The 16914-nt window shown below is 47.0% G+C and overlaps 1 long non-coding RNA gene across 2 annotated transcripts; it reads right to left on the bottom strand.

Annotated features, from left to right (window-relative positions):
* Window positions 1-579: 579 nt before the first annotated feature.
* LOC112658655 (uncharacterized) lies at window positions 580-12251 on the bottom strand. 2 transcript variants are annotated; one of them, XR_003135867.3, is made up of 3 exons: window positions 11921-12251; window positions 2332-2535; window positions 580-1941 (listed from the first exon to the last, which is right to left on the bottom strand). It is a non-coding gene; the product is annotated as an uncharacterized LOC112658655 (long non-coding RNA). The 2 variants fall into 2 exon arrangements; XR_003135866.3 differs by having other exon boundaries at window positions 2360-2535.
* Window positions 12252-16914: the final 4663 nt, after the last annotated feature.

The following is a 16914-nucleotide window of genomic DNA, read 5'->3' as shown; positions in this document are numbered from 1 at the left end:
TGGTCTATTTGTTACAGCAGCGAGTACAGGAAGCAAAGCGATAATACTCCGGCAGGGAGTCAGAAGAAAATGGTCTCTGTCGTTGTTTTGTTTTTTGTTTTTTGTTTTATTTTAAGATTTTATTTATTTATTCATGATAGACATAGAGAGAGAGAGAGGCAGAGACACAGGCAGAGGGAGAAGCAGGCTCCATGCAGGGAGCCCGTCGAAGGACTCGATCCCGGGACTCCAGGATTGCACCCGGGGCCGAAGGCAGGTGCCAAACCGCTGAGCCACCCAGGGATCCCCTTTGTCGTTGTTTTGAGCTCAAAACCACACCACAGTGAAGAACCCCGGGTTCAAGCCTCGGGTGACCCTGGTGGAGAACCAGGACACATTAACTTGGCTTTGGCTATTAACCAAGTGGCAGGTATTTGTAGAATGTGTTATTAGCTGCTCATCCTTTGGAAAACCAGTTTGCTTCTTGGGGAAGGTTTGGGCAGCCGCGCATATCTGATAGTTCTCATTGTTGCCCTGCTCAGAGAAATAAACTGAGATTCCTCTTTTTTTTTTTTTTAAGATTTATTTATTTACCTGAAAGAAAGAGAGAGAGAGAGAACACACAGGTGGGGGATGGAGGAGGGAGAAGGAGAGAAGCTGACTCCAAGCTGTGCACAGAGCCCGACGCGGGGCTGGATCCCACAACCCTGACATCATGACCTGAGCCCAAATCAAGAGTCAGATGCTTAACCAACGGAGCTACCCAGGTGCCCCCAAACTGAGATTATTCTAATTTCTGTATTTCAAATGGGAAGAAAAGTAGGGTCCAAGTCATATTCGAGCCAGAATCTTCTCAATAGTTAGGTCATTCTCCCTGGAGTTCAGTTTGCTCAGAATCCAGAGAAAACCTTCTCCCAGCACCCTTCCAGATAACCTCATGGACTGGAAGTACTCACACCCTCGTGACAAAGGAGTCCTCGCTTTCAGGGACTGTCCTGCAATTTTGCCTCCCTAAATGTAGGTGTTCAGGCTGAGTCACTCCCCCACCCAAAAAAATAAAATAAAATAAAATAAAATAAAATAAAACCCTACAAGGATAGGCAAGAGTCCTCTTTTCCCCATGTTTCTATCATGTTATAGAGAAAGACATAATGTTGACCAGGGTTCGAATCCACACTAGTTTGCCTGGGATGACAACTGTAAGAGGGCTTAGCCAAGTCGGGTTGAGGTGGGGCCCGGTTCAAAATCACTGTTGTGTGCACCAACCCCGAGCGGCAGTGCATTCTGACTCCGTCACTGCAAGCATATAATCCCAGAAAGGATTCACCCACCTTCTCCACCTACCCCACCATTTTCTGTAACATAAAATTGATAAAATCGGGCAATTTCATGCAAGAGAGGTAGTTAATAGGTAGTGGAGGATTACAGACTATCATAGGAAACACAGAACAAGATATGTAAACATTACGCACATGCTCATTAGCCTCAACACCGGGACAGTTCCTCCTACGTCAAGGTATAAAGAGTCCAGTGGATTCGAAAAAAAAAAAAAGATCTTTTTTTTTTTAATTTTCCTTTCTTAGTAAAACTTTTACAGTGGGAAACAAACATGGCACTTGGCTCATCCATTTGGAGTACAAAAGGATTCCGCGGGCTAGCAACGTTATTAGAAGCAGCCATCCAGCTCATACTTGTCCATTCACTCGTGAGAGCGTGAGAGCTGTTGAGCAAACTGGTTTTGTGACATTCTCGTGTAAGGAGGTCACACAGCCACCTTCAGCCCATTTCCACGTGTGAGTCCTGGCTTTGCTCGAGTTCTTTGTGGCCAAGGCTTATGTGAGAGCATTGGAAGGGTTAGCCCTCGGAGGTTTGGCGTGGAGTGAGAAGTTGACTTCAGGGCGAGGAGGCCTTGGAGACCTGGCCGACTCAGCAGTAGGCGCTGTTTTTGGTGGTTCTTCAACCCTGTGGACATGAAAAATGCCACGTAAAACAAGACCCTAAGGAACGGCACCCAATGGAACCAGTCAAAGCAACGGAAATCATCATTAAAAGCTCTTGTCTTCAATGGTCATCTTTAGTTGGTTGGTTCTACCTCTTAACTTCTCGGTAGCACCTGAGGAGCATAGGGAATGCTTTTGGATTTTATTATTTCTGATAACATGAGATTTAAAAATGAGCAATTGTATCAGTATTTGGTTTACATGTACTTTTTGTTTTAAAGTTTCTAAGTAAAAATATCACAGAAATTTAGACTGCCCGAGGGCTTATGAAGTCAGTGGGGCGAGTGTCACCTCGAACAGAATTTATGGTATTGGCTTCTCACCCTCCTGGGCTATGGTGTTGTCTCCTCACCTCCCGAGCTGTGATACTGTCTCCTCACCTCCTGGGCTGTGGTGGTGTTCTCTCACTTCCCGAGCTATGGTACGGACCTCTCATCTCCTGAGTGGTGGTGGTGTCCCCTCACCTCCTCAGCTGTGCGGTTGGCCTCTCACCTCCTAGGCTGGGGTGTGAGGAACAGCTCTTGCAGCATGGTTGCCTGCCCTCCAAGAGTGCCAGCTGTACAACGAGAAAAAGTAGCTGTCCCTGAGATTTGTTTCAGTTTGAGAAATAGAGACCCACTGAAGCCAAGTCAGATAAACAAGACCGAGTAGAGGAACACACAGGAATTGAAGAAGACATTCGACTTCCAAGGACATCCACGCACAGAAAGTATAGCTGAGCTAGGTCTTGAAAACACTACGGGGTGGTCCTGGCTTCGAGGACGCTCAGTCTAAACCCAGAGGTAGAAATTCAGAGATCTTCACTCCAAAAGCTCCAAGATCTGCCAAAACTTGTGTCTACTCATGTCACTGCTCTGCCCAAAATTCTCCATTGACTCCCCATCTCGCTCCTAGTAAAAGACTGGATTCTTACACGACCCAGAGATCCTATGTGATGTGCACCCCCACTCCCCCAGTCCCAGCAGTGTGGCTGTGCTGGCCATGCTCTCTACCCTGTGCTCCCTTAACACTGCAGGAGAAACACAGAGAAAAGGAGAAACACGGCCTGTCTCACGGGTATTGCACTTGCTGTTCCCTCTGCCTGGAGTGCTCATCCCCAGCGATCTGCTTATCACTCCTGTTAGGTCTTTGCTCAGATGCCTTCTCAGTGAAGCCATCCCTCTGTCTCAAACTGTAAGTCCCACCTCACCCCAACACTTCCAAGTCAACTTCCCTGGATTCTTTTTAAAATTTTAAAATCTTTTTAAAATTCTTTTTTTTTAAGATTTATTTATTCATGCTGTCATGACACAGAGAGAGAGAGAGGCAGTGATGCAGGCAGAGAGAGAAACAGGCTCCATGCAGGGAGCCCGATGTGGGACTCGACCCCAGAGCCCTCAGGATCACGACCCAAGCCAAAGATAGATGCTCAACCACTGAGCCACCCAGGTGGCCCTTAAAATTCTTTAAAGAATTTTTAACATACCCAAAATGGTACAATGAACCTCCTTCTAGTCATCATTGATCAGATGTCTACATTTCACTGATCTTGTGTCCTCTGCTCCCTTTCCTTTTTTTTTTTTTTCCTGCGTTATTGCTAAACCTCCCAGCGTTAATCACTATCTGATACACAATTCTTATTTTTCTTGGTGATTTCATGTCTCCCCACCAGGATGCCAGCTCCATGAGGGCTGGGATTTTTCCTGCTTTGTCCACCAGCACCCACAAGAGTGCCTGATGTAGGGTACGTACTCATTAACAATGGCCCAATGAAGCAATGAAGCACTTAACCACAATGCTGCCTGCTTTCTTCCCCGACGGCCTCCCCCACCATCTGACCTGCACAGCCCAGAAGGCCCCAAGCACCCCTACTCTGACTCCACCCAGTGACTGTCAGCCACGGCACCTACTTATTCCCATCCCAGACTCTTAACAAGTCCCTGGTTCACATTCACAAGAGGCAAAACCAGATTGGCCCAGGTTCTCTGTCGGCGTGCCACGTCACAGTATTGTGGCAAGTCCATGAATTAACTTCCCTGGTGTCCTCTTGCCACCATCTGGTACAGAAGTGGGTTCCCAACAGGAGCCATCGACGGGACACTGCCCTGGAAAGGGGTATGAGTAACTGACATCCTTCTTTCACCACACAAACAGTTTTCAGCAAATTTGAGGAGATTGGGCTACGTTCCTTTTTGGGTGGGTGGGTAACTCTCTCGGGCAGCCTCTACTCACTCTAGCCGTCTTGGGGTTATTGTGCATTCCACAGAGGAGATATTTTTTCCAGGCTCCACCTGTGAGGTAGAAAAAAATGCACAAGGAATGGCTCACCTCAATTCAATATCTCTCCTCTGCCACTGGTTGTCAACGAGAAAAGCCCTTTGGGCACCAGATGCTCTCCAATTAGGCCTTCAATAAAAGCCAGGAGGTGTTGCCAGCCATGATGACAAGCTAGGAACCTGAAGGACCAGTAATATGCTGGCACCCCAGCAACCACAACTAGGATCACTTGGCAGATGCTTCTTGCCAACAGTGTTTCCAGTCTACCTGCCAAGGGTGTGGCTTCCTCCTTGGCCAGCTCTGACTGTAAACCAAGCACTGACCAGGCAAGGGTAGATCCAGAAGCAACCATCACCACGTCAGAGCATGTCCCAGGGCTGTTGCATTCTTTTCAGTAAAAACTGTTCATTTTCACTGGGGCTGGGTGTCCGGGGCAGCTCTGCATCACCTGGCTGCCACTCATGACGATGTTCAAGGCCACCTTGTTTTCAGTCATCTTACAAGATTGTGGAGAGTCAGTCCCAACCGAGATTCAAATTTTTAAAATTAACTGTGTTTCCTCCTTTGGCTGTTGGATATTGACTGAGACCTCACCTGAGCATATCCTTTTTCTAGATTCTTTCAAGAGCAGGATTGATCCTCACCTGGCACAGTCTGATACAGTCATCCTGGGGCTGAAGTACTGGGATCCTTCCACACAACTTGGTGAATAGACAAAGCCCCAGACATCCCCACTCTGAAGTCTCCCACCATCTCCGCTGGCTCCTGCTCTGAGTCCTCTGGATCTTGGCCCAGAAAATAAAGGCTGGATGCCGGCCCAGCAGGGACCACGGTATCCACCGGGGTGGGTCTGCACCTGTGCTCTACTCGTTGTTCAATTGTTTGAATATCACCCCTGCTTCTACGTTAAAGGCAAGAACAACCACCACCCCTCATTTCAGACTTTTTCATTCTTGCTAATTTATAGAGAAGGCTGCAGTGGGGTTGGGATTGGATCAAGGTCCTAATCCTGCAGAGACAGGGCAGCCCGAAACAGGAATAATCATTCAAGCGGGGATGCCGTAAGCACGTCCCTCCACTGTGGGCCTCTCTCCGCCAGATCGATACCCATGTAGGATACAGATTTTTGATTTTTGTGTGGTTTGTGCTCCGCTGGATATCCCGGCACCCAGGACAGCGCTTGGCACACAGAAGGAGCTCAATAAATCGACGCAGCTCTTGAATGAAGACACGAACTCCCTGCTCTGATGGCCTCGTTGTGGCCTAACGTGATGAACTTAGGTGCATCTAAAGCTTCTCGGGATATCCCCGTCTTGACCTTTTTCCTTACTGATTTAGCCTCTTCCTACATGGAGGCCCACAGGGGACGCACCTATCTGTCGTGCGTGTCACCGTGCAATGTGACATCTGCGGCGTGTTCCTCTGTGGTCGTAAGCGGTTCTGGTTTGTCCAAGACCCTTGGATTTTCGCGTCGGGAACACGAGCCTCGCACACGACGCCGGCGGGGGCAGTTCAGCAGAAGGCGCTCAGGGCTCTGGGGCGGCCCAGGCGCGACAGGGGAGCAGGGGGCGCTGGCTGCGTGGCCCGGGGCCCCAGGGCAGTACAGGGCCGGAGGCAGGGGGGGTGGGCCGCAGGCCTGGGGGGGCGCCCGGGAAGCGGCCAGCAGCCTCCGAGGGGTGCGGGGGAAGCAGCAGTCTCTAGGGAAAACTTGAAAGAGGTGACAGTCGAGAATCAGCCCTCTTCCCTGTCCACCGCCGCCGGGGGAAGTGCCAGCCTCTGAACACACGTCCCACTTGCAAATCCACATTTCCCCCATGACTGTGGCTGGAGACCGACGTGGCTCCCCACACGCAGCACAGATGGCGAGTTTGCCCTGCAGGTGACACGAGTCATGCGTCACGATGACCCCGGGCTGACAAGCCCTTTCATCCCGGCATTGCCACGCGGTGCCCACACTTTAATTAACACCCCAGACAGAGAAGCGAGGATCGTTATCCCTGCGTCAAGGTGGGGGAAACCAAGGCACACCGGAGGCTGCGACCCGCAGGCCAAGGCTGAGTCCGTGGGAGAGCAAGAGATCAGTCCCCGGCTCCAGCTGCCCGGGCCCTGGCCTGGCCTCCCCGGCCGCGGCCTCGCTCCCCAGAGGCCTCCCCCTCATCCACGGCTGCCAGGGCTGTCGGCCCAGGAGGGCGGAGGACACGAAGGAATGGCCCGGCGCCCATCTGACGGCATCTAGGACCTGAGACACGGTCAAGAATCCGGGCCTGACCTGAAGTTTTCTCCCAGGAATGTTGGACCACAAGCTTTCCAGAAGCTTCTCTCTGTTCTCAGAGCACTCTCAGTCCACACCTCCCTTTTCACATTTAATTGTTCTTGGTGACCGTGTGAATGATTTTAACCTCCACCCTTTGTGCCCCGTCACTCTGCTTGCAACCAACCCCCTTTCTTTCCTCTCTTGCTTCCACAATACCTGCCTTGCCTCCTCTGCAAACCACCCCCGACCCACACCCCTTGGCCTAGAAGGCCTGGCCCTTGGCTCACCTTCTCTTAGGGAATCTTTCTGGCGTGTTCTAGAGAAGGAAGCCGGGAACCCATTCCACTAGAAACTAGGTTTCAGGGCAGAGGACGTTACACCGTGTAAAGGAGACACCTACATGTCTAGGCAAGTATCCAGATTGGGAGTAGGGTTCCCAGATACGGCACAAAGGACTGTTTGGGGTTTTTTTGTTTTGTTTTGTTTTAATATTTTACTTATTTATTCATGAGACACACACAGAGAGGCAGAGACACAGCAGAGGGAGAGGCAGGCTCCCTGCAAGGAGCCAGATGTGGGAATCGATCCCAGGACCCCGGGGTCACGCCCTGAGCCAGAGGCAGATGCTCAACTGCGGAGCCACCCAGGCGTCCTTGTTTTTGTATTTTTCCTGAAGGAGAAACACAAGGAAGTAGAGGACTGACAAGTTTTCAGTTAAGAGGTGGTGTGGTACAGTGGCTAAGAGGATGGGCTACACGGAGCCCAAAGGCAGCCAGCCCTGGCTGAAGCGCACATACCAGCCATGTGACGGAAGCACCTCTCTTCATTGCTTGGTGCTTCAGTTTTCGCTCTTGTGTAAATGGGTAAAGTTGTCCCTCTCCTCACGATTATTGTGAGAAGTCAGTGACTTGAGGCCTCGAAAGTTCCTAGAACAGTGTCTAGTCCTTAATAACTGTTAGAATCCAACAAACATTTCACTCAACAGTTACTCAACGCCAAACGCTGTGCTAAGTACAGGAGCAGGCCCTCCAGGGGCTCCAGTGGAGGAAGGAAATAGATGGATAGATACCCATAGTACCCTGTGGTCGATCATGCCAGGGATGGGGATACACACAGGGCACTCTGAGTCTGCCTTTGTGTGAATTAGGAAATAATTCCAGCTCTAAAGGCACATGCAAGGCAGTGAACTTGGGTTGGAAATCGGAACTTGTTTCCTCAGCCGGGCAACATTATGCCGTGAAAATCCGGCACTAGTGTAGAGGATGCTATTGCAGAACAGCATCCAACCCACCCTGGTAAAGAAGACGGATGGGTCAGAGATGGGTGAGGATTGGAGAGGTGATGGCTGAATTTATCTTGATTGGGGATTCTTTCATCAAAATGGATGGGGGGTCTGAAGTGGCGTTCTAGCAAAGACAACACCATGAGCAAAAGCAAAGAGGGTGTTAGGAGCACATTATATGTAGATAAATACAAATAATTTGGTGCTGCCTCGAGCAGGGGGCAGGGAATGGCAGTCAGTGTGCTGGGCAAGGGCCGGGCAATGGGCAGGTCCACCGTGTGAATAGCAGCCCACCATATCCGAGAGAAGATGGCCAGAGATCTAATTCTTTACACTGACTGTGAGTTCTGACTTGGGCATGGTCTCCTCTTTCCTCCTCTTTCCTGTTCCACTCTGGGATTTCAGTGGGCAGTGCTGAGAGCTGGCACCTGAGGATCAGTGATCTAACAACTTTGGGCTCCCATCCCTTCTGATCATCAAGATTAGACAGGGACCCCTGTGTCAAAAGGGAGTCTTTCTAATTTGTCAAGGAACACTAACTGGAAGGTTGAATTATTTGTACCCTCTCTCCTCTACAACTTCCTCTGAAACCCCACGGGAGCCTCCCTCAAAGCACTTAAACAAAAGAAGAAATGGACATACTCTGAATACAGAAATGAGAGAAACATGACCTGAGTTTTTAATCTATTAGAGACGACCAATGTTAAATGGATAAATCAAACTACCAGATGACCTGAAAAGTGCTAGAATAGAAAAATGGGCAAAGCGAATGGAAATCACAGGACCACCTTGGTGGGAAGAGTTGGGGGAGGCTTGACATAAGAGAAGGTTTTTAAGCAGACTCTCGGAGGCTGATTCAGAATTTCTTAGAGAACGAGAAGAACAATGCAGACAGAAGAAAGCACAGGGTTGTGAAAGAGTCTGGTGTTTCAGGAAACAACTCATTCCATCAGAGTGACTGTGGTGAAGGGTTGGAGGCACAGAATCACGGGAGCTGAGTACAGGAACTAGACGGTGATGCATCTTGGAGTTACACGATCAGCTTTGTTTTTTAGACAAATATTTTTGGTGGTATGATAAAGGACGAAGTGGAATGCAGGGTAAAGAGAAGCTGGAATTGCACAGATGAAACCATTGCAATCCCCAAGGTGAACGATGGTAATGCTCTGATCTAAGATAATGAAGTGGGGACCTTTATGAGATGAGATTCGCTGGCTTTGTGACTGACTGGCTATGGAAATACAAAAAAGAGAAAGATTTCAAGAATTACTGAAATTTCTGGAGCTTCTGGGTGGCTCGTTGAGTATCCAACCCTTGATCTCAGCTCAGATCTTGATCTCAGGGTTGTGAGTTCAAGGCCTGCACTGGGCTCCACGCTGGGTGTAGATCCTACTTAAAAAAAAAAAAAAAAGGATTAAGAATACTTAGGCAGAGAAAGGGTTCCATTGAGATGTATTCATTTTGAGGTGACTTAGGACAATCCAGTTGGAAGTGTCCAGGTGGTCATTGGAAATGTTTATCTAAGCTTAGGAGAAAGATCAGGGCTAGGAATGGGGATATGGAAATTGTTATGGGTTGAACCATATGAAATCGTTAACATTTGATCACATTTTACCTACAAGAATGGCAATTTTATGTGGGAGAACATTTCATATGGAAAATATGCTGAAAAAAAAAAAAGGAAAATATGCTGAGAGAGATGAGTACCAAGGGTAGGATCTTATCTGGAAACGCTGATTTCTAACCTTGGACAGAGAAGGAGAAATGGTGAAGATACTGCACAGAATCGGTGGAAGATAGAGACGCAGGGGAAATTCAAGAGGGAGTAATGGTACAGAAGCCGGAGGAGTGCTTATCAAAAACGAGTGGGTGTTTGAGAGCTTCCAGGGCTGCAGAGGACGCAAGTGGGAGGACAGAAACAGGACTCTGCACCTGGCAGGTGGGAGGTGACTGCAACCCCAGCAAGAATTTCAGCAGAGGTGGGACAAGAGCTCGACTGTAAGAGGCCGAAAAAAAGAGAAGGCTGACCACGAGGTTTCATTTGCTTGAGTGTTTTGTCTTGAAAGGTTTGGGGAGTTTTGCATCTATTTATGCATCAAAGGGAGAAGCCAAAGAACAGAAAGCAATTGAAGATATAAGACAGAAGGAGTGAATAATCACCAGAACCAAGTCCGGAAGGAGGCAAAGGGGTAGACTTGCATGCACAGGAGAAGAGGTGTGCCCCGGTGGGAGGGCCGAGGCTCACCCTGAAAGCAGGGTTAAGTCCCTAACCATCGTATGCACTTCCAGCCACGCACTCTGACAGATCACACTTATTAGGGCTATTCTGTTGTCCGGGGACAGAAATCCTTCTCCAAGAGAAAGATGGCAAACTTTCTAATTACCAGTGCTTCTTCCCAGAGATGGACCCGAATGCCTGTGAGGTGTTCTTGGGCACGCCCACCTCGCAGCCTGCGGCCTCCCAGCTAAGCCTGTGAGCCCGCCTTCCCAAGGGGAGCCCTCCCTCAGAAAGGCCTCCAGAACAGTCCAAACAGGTGTTTGGCGGGCACAGAAAGAGGGCGTCAGTATTTACTGACTGTCAGTCTCCAAGGAGATATTTCCAGAAGGAAGACATTTCTTCGGGCTCTGGAATTAATAGTCCTGAGGCCTATCACTGAGGAGAGTTGGGGCAAAGGCCTTCCCTTTGGTTCTAGTTTCTGACATAACCAAGAGGAGAAATTCATTGCCTCGGACAGCTAGTATTTGCTTAATGATGCGTCCCAAACATAGATGTTGCCTTAAAATTCCCAGCTGATCTTGTCCTAGATCTCGTCACTCAGAGGCCAAAGTGCTGGGATTACATGGGATTCGTCCCATCAGAATGGTAGGAAAAACAGGATCAAGAACACAAGTCTCCTCATCCAGAGAAGTTAATAAGTGAAAGACCCACAAGTCCACTCCTCTAACAATTAGGTGAGGAGCCTAAGCTGCCACCTGAGCTGCCGGTAGACCTGGGTGCGTGGGGAATGTGAGCTACTGGCCACAGAGGAGACCGGGTGAGAGACCAGGGAGGTTCCCACCCAACCTCTCATACCCACATTGCACTTACAGGTATCCAACGTGTAGCTCCGTGTCTGGTTCAAGGGCTCTGTCATAAGAGATGCTCAGTAAATACGTCTCTAACAAATGAGCGAGTGAACGAACGGTGCTGTCAAGTCACCACACTATTCATCCAAACACAAGAGAGCTTGGAGTGTCTTGGTGCTTCTGCGTGCCCAGAGAGAAAATGAGGCAGGTCCTTTGGAAAGATATCTTATTACTGGTCCCTAATCTAAAATGGTGAAATCAGTTTCTTGAGAAGAGACCACAGATCTTCCGTGTGTGCGCGTGCGCGTGTGCGCACATAGACATACATAGATACACAGGAGCACACACAATGGGGAATGTAGGCATCGGTAAGACCGTAGCCTGGAGTAAGATGACCTTGTCACCCTGGAAGATGACAAGAACATGGACACCATTTGCACGTAGTAGCATCAAGAGGATTTGTACTAGTCTTTTGAAATAAATAAAACAACAATAAAACCAGTATCCCAAGAAATTCTGAATTTAGCTCCTGCCTTTTGTTCCATTCGATTCCCTCTTTTTTGTCCCCCTATAATCTTCCACGTGTTTCTTATACTGTGAAGTGATTTTGTTACTATGGAAACCACAGGGCTTGCATAAAGCTCAGATATGATGTCAACTGATAAAATGATTTAAAAATTTGTCCCATGGCTTGATAAAAAGCATTTGGAGGAATCGCCACACCCCATGTAGTGATGCGCCTATCTAAAACACAACTCTGGGAATATGCCTTTTTTTAAAAACAGGGATGGGCAATGAGGTGGGCAAGATATGATGAATGAAGAAATATCCCAGGATGCTGCTCTGAATGAAAATAAAGAGCTTGGTTAGGAAATTCCAGGTTTATAAAATCATGGTAATTATGAGTTATAGCACACAGAGTTTATTCCTCACACGCGAAGCCTTGCCTTGTTTGTAAAGCACTTAAGCCCTAGCTTTTTAAAAGAGCTCTCCCAGAAATATTCGAGAACAGCACATCAACCATTTAAGGGGGATCTTTTTTAAGTGACTTCTTGCCTGGGGGCAAAAGATAAAGCAACTCACCTCCTGGGGTCCTCTTTAGGCCAGTGAAAGTCTAATTCTCCCACTGGAGATCTTGCTCTGTTTCTCAGGCCAAGTATTGCCTCCAGACGAACACATATGTTTCTGATGTCATCATCTGGCCTTGAATCTGTACATGATTCAGTGATCGTGGAATCTGCCCTAATACTCTGAAATCACTTATTACACTGATAACCAAATGGAGCCTGGGAACCCACACCAAAAATCCACCTAGCTGACTTGAGGAAAAGCCTACAGAGCCGTGAGAGCTGTTAGACAGGAAAGACGGAACAAGCCGAATGGAAGGCAAGCCGCTCGGCTCCCTGGCCTCCCACCCTCCTCCTCGGCTCTCCTTCTCTCTGCCAAGTACTTGCAAGTATATCATCACAACAACACTCCGGAGAACATTCTTGTTGGGTAATAAGAAAGCATAATTATATGCTTCAGAGCTGCTGAGGTTTTCTCCTATTTTCAAAACAATGAATATCCTGTGGAAAGATAGCGCCGCTCATGAATAAGCCCAGATTCCTTCCCTTGAACACACACACGCACACACACACACACACACACACACACGGTGGTTTGGAGGGGAGACCAGAGGGCAGCTCTAGGAACGTCTTCATTCCTTGGACAACCCCTCCATGCTGTTCTGCGGGGCTCCCAGGAGCAAAGCCTCTCTGTAAACATGATCCAAAGTGGGCCGCCCTCAAAACTGAAGTCACATAGTCTCCCTCTCTCCTACCTATTCTCTGTCCCCCTCTCCCCTCATACCCGCAGGCTGTCCAGTGCTGAGAGAGACGGAATGGTTCCTAAGGCCACACTGTACCAAGCTCAAGACTGACTTCCACAAAGCATCACACGTTCCTTCAGGTATGCGTGTCTCTCACCCCAAGTGTGATCAAGGAAGAGGTGGGAACAGTCCCCCTGAGTTACACAATTCTTTCTGGGTGTGGAGCCCGAGTTGAAGCTCCGTGAGTGTGCAGTGACATATGGTTTCCAGAGGCAGAGGTTCTTCCCTGCAATTATCACACCAACATTCTTCAAAGTCCAGCAGAAAGTGCTGGAGAGTAGTGGTGGCTGGGCGGAGGAAAACAACGTGAGCATTTAGGAAGCGCCAATCCTTCTGTCTACTGAGTAGTGACATCTGATTCCACAGGTAAGAAAACCTACACCCAAAGACAGTCATAGAAATGCATAGCTCGGAGTCCTTGCTCGCACTGGGCTTCCCAGAGCCTAGACTATTGTGTTGCTACTTAACCGGGCTGTCATTCAGAGAAGTCTGTGTTGCTTCTAAAATATCATGCGAGTGTGATTATTTGTAACACGGCCCACTCACTTCCATTAAAACATGCTTTCAAGGAGAAAACATCATGCTGTTGCTTTTACAAGGCTTGGGTCACATTCTTTTGACCATAACTCTGTCCCGTGGAAATGAGAATGGTCCTTAGCTGTCAAAAAATGTTGTCCCACAAGAGGAGGCAAAGCATTCTGGGGCTCACACCACCTCTCGTCACTGCCCCTAACTCCACCAGAGCCTCAGGGAGAGTCTGGGGCCAACACTGAGGATCAGATTCCTTTCACTTTGGTGGTGGTTTGGGAAATATGACTTTTCTCCTGAGAAATCCGTTATTTGGCAGTAAATACTAAATGGAGGGGGCTGAGTCACGTTTCCTCATCCAGCTTTGTATTTTGCTTCCTAGGCAAGTGGGAAATTTTGGAAAATCCAATTTATATATATGTAGAGAGAGAGAGAGCCAATTTCCAGCAGATAATTCATATTCGTAATCTGCGGCCTTGAAGAAGACTGTCATTTTATTGGCACGAATGACTTACTGTGCAGTTTGCTGGGCGAGTGTTTAAAAAAAAATTAGGAAAAAACAAAAAAAAAGCCCAGCCCTTAAAAAAAATTAAAAAAAAAAAAAAGCCCAGCCGTGTGCAGAAAATGCCTCGGCAGATGGAGCACATCTCTTCCAGACCCCAGGTCCTTCACTACTTAATGTCTTTCTTTTCTCGGTGTTGGACCCATTCACCGGTGGGGAAGCGAAAGCCAAGAATTTCCCAATAGCACCGTTGAGGATTTCTGAAATGAAAAGAATTCTGGACTCTTGCAGGAAACTCTTCAACCAAGACAACTAGCCTGTGTTGCCTAAAGGTTAAGGGGGGGAGGGGTCTTTAACTAAGGCTGAGTCCTATACAAAAATGACTCTGAGTCTCCTTTTAATCTGTGCTTGCTCCGAGCCTCCAGATTCGGACGTCAGAAAAGTTGTTTGTAATTAAATTTCTCATTTGATTAGCTTCACTTTCTCAATCTGAAGACAGACTACAAGAGCAGGACCACACTTAACACATAATGAATAGTCTCATTTTGTTCCAAGACCAGAACATGAGTTTTGGGGGGAAATTTTTTGATGGGGTATTTAGAAGGGGACACAATGACATACCTGCTGGTTCTCTTTCACATTCGAGTCTTAATTTCCACCAAAACTCAGTTAACACTACACATATAGGCAACTTCTGTGTTTTGAATCATGTAGACACTTTGGGGAGACAAAAGCTGATCCTGATAAGCTAGCAGAGATCAGAGTGGATACACAGGCGAATGGATCATTGAAAATGCAAAGGTAACCAGAGTGAGGTGTCATAACTCATCAGAGTATAAGCACGTAACATTTTCATTAATCATTCATTCATTCAACATGTATTAACTTGGCACCTGTTATGTGTCAGGCACCTGCTCAAGGTGCAGGGAATCAAGCAGAGAACGCAAGAGACAAAAATTCTTGTCTTCACAGAGCAAGTCAGATAGGAAAATGTAGGTTAGGTATAGACAGATAAATGGTGTCGGGTGGAAATAAGTGATAAGGAGCAACATGAAGAAGAACACAAGTATGTCTGTGGTGGAGGAAGGGTTTGCAATGGAAATAGGTGTGGTTGGAGAAGCCTCATTGAGAAGGTGACAGTGGAGCAAAACCCTAAAAGCAGTAAAGAGAGGAAGAGGGGGGCCTGGGTGGCTCCGGTGGTTAAGCATCTGCCTTTGGCTCAGGCCATGATCTCAGGGTCCTGGAATCAAGCCCCACCTCAAGGAGCAGGGAGTCTGCTTCTCCCTCTCCACTGTTTGTGCTCTCTCATTCTCTCTCTCTCTCTCTCTCATAAATAAATAAAATCTTAGGAAAAAAAGGAGGGAGGAAGAGCACTGTGGGCAGAGATAATAGCAAGTGTATGTGTCCTATGACAGGAGCGTCCCTGACATATGTGAATTGGAGCAAAGCAAACCACAGGGAACGTATAAAAGAAGGCATCCGAGAGGTCACGACGTGGGCCAGACTATGGAGGGTCATTTAGATGACATGCTAAGGATGTCTGGCCTTTATTCTGAAATGGGGCATCACTGTAGGGTTTGTTCTGTTTTGTTTTGTTTTGTTTGTGACTCACGAGCTAGGCAACCTTGGGCAAATCATATACCCACTCTGAGCCTCAGGTGTGTCACCTGTCCAATGGGGACAGTAACAGAATAATATTACTAATTCCAAGTGTGGTTGTAAAGATGAGTTTTTATTGCGGTAAAATACATACAACATAAAATTTATCATTTTAGCCATTGTTAAGTGTACAGTTCAATGGCATTAGGTACCTTCACGTTGTCATGCAACCATCCAGCTCTAGAACTTTTTTATTGTCACAAACGGAAATGCCGTGCTCGTTAACCAACTCCCCATTCCCTCTTACTGTTCATCTCCTCAACCCCTTGCAAGTATTATTCTACTTTCTGATTTCTTTATGATTTTGACTCTCTTAGGCACCTTATGTAAGTGGACTCATATCTGTCCTTTTGTGACCAGCTTATTTCATTTAGCATAATGTTCTGAAGGTTCACCTGTGTTGTGTCAAACTTTCCTTCCTTCCTAAGACTCAATAATATTCCATTGTATGGATACACGTTTTTTTTTTTTTTTTATCCATTCTACTATCAAGGGACACTTGAGCTGCTTTCACCTGTTGGCCATTGTGAATAAAGCTGCTATGAACGGAGCTGTGCAAATTTCTCTTTGAGTCTCTTTGTTTTCAATTTTTCTGGCTGTATACCCAGAAATGGAAATTTGGGATCATATGGTAATTTTATGTTTGATTTTTTTTTTTTGAGGGATCACCATACTGTTTTCCTGCATGCACCATTTTACATTTCCACCAAAAGTGCACAAGGGTTTCAATATCTCCACATCCTCACCAACACCTGTTATTTTCGGATTTTCTGATAACAGCTATCCTAATGGGTGTGAGGTGGTATCTTGTGGTTTTGATTTGCATTTCCCTAATGATTAGTGATGTTGAACATCTTCCCATATGCTTATTGGTCATTGTGTATCTTCATTACAGAAATGTCTATTCAAGTCCTTTGCCTATTTTTTTAAGATTTTATTTATTTATTCATGAGAGGCACAGAGAGAGAGAGAGGCAGAGACACAGGCAGAGGAAGAAACAGGCTCCATGCAGGGAGCCCGATGTGGGACTTGATCCCAGGACTCCAGGATCATGCCCTGGGCCAAAGGCAGGTGCTAAACCGCTGAGCCACCCAGGGATCCCCTCCTTTGCCTATTTTTAAATTGGGTTGTTAGGTTTTTTACTGTTGAGTTATAAAGTCCTTTATATATTCTAGATATTAATACCTTATCAAATATATGATTTTAAAATATTTTCTCTCATCCTGTAAGTTGCCTTTTTTTCACTGTCTTTCTAGTGTCCTTTGAAGCCTTGAATTTTGATGCTGTCCGGTTTTTCTATTTTTTTCTTCTGCTCCCTGTGCTTTTGGTGTTATATCCAAAATACCATTGCCAAACCAATGTTGTGAAGCTTTTCCCCTATGTTGTCTTCTAAAAGTCTTATTGTTTTAGCTCTTATGTTTAGGTCTTTGATCTATTGTAAATTAATTTTTGTATATGGTGTGAGGTAAGATCACTGGAGAGTTTTGAATAGAGGAGAAGCATGATCTGACTTTCATT

Source organism: Canis lupus, chromosome 12 (assembly GCF_003254725.2).
Source record: "Canis lupus dingo isolate Sandy chromosome 12, ASM325472v2, whole genome shotgun sequence".
In the NCBI taxonomy this organism is placed as follows: Eukaryota; Metazoa; Chordata; class Mammalia; order Carnivora; family Canidae; genus Canis; species Canis lupus.
The sequence above is the reverse complement of the archived record's forward strand: the minus strand, read 5'-3'. Positions and strand labels throughout refer to the sequence as shown.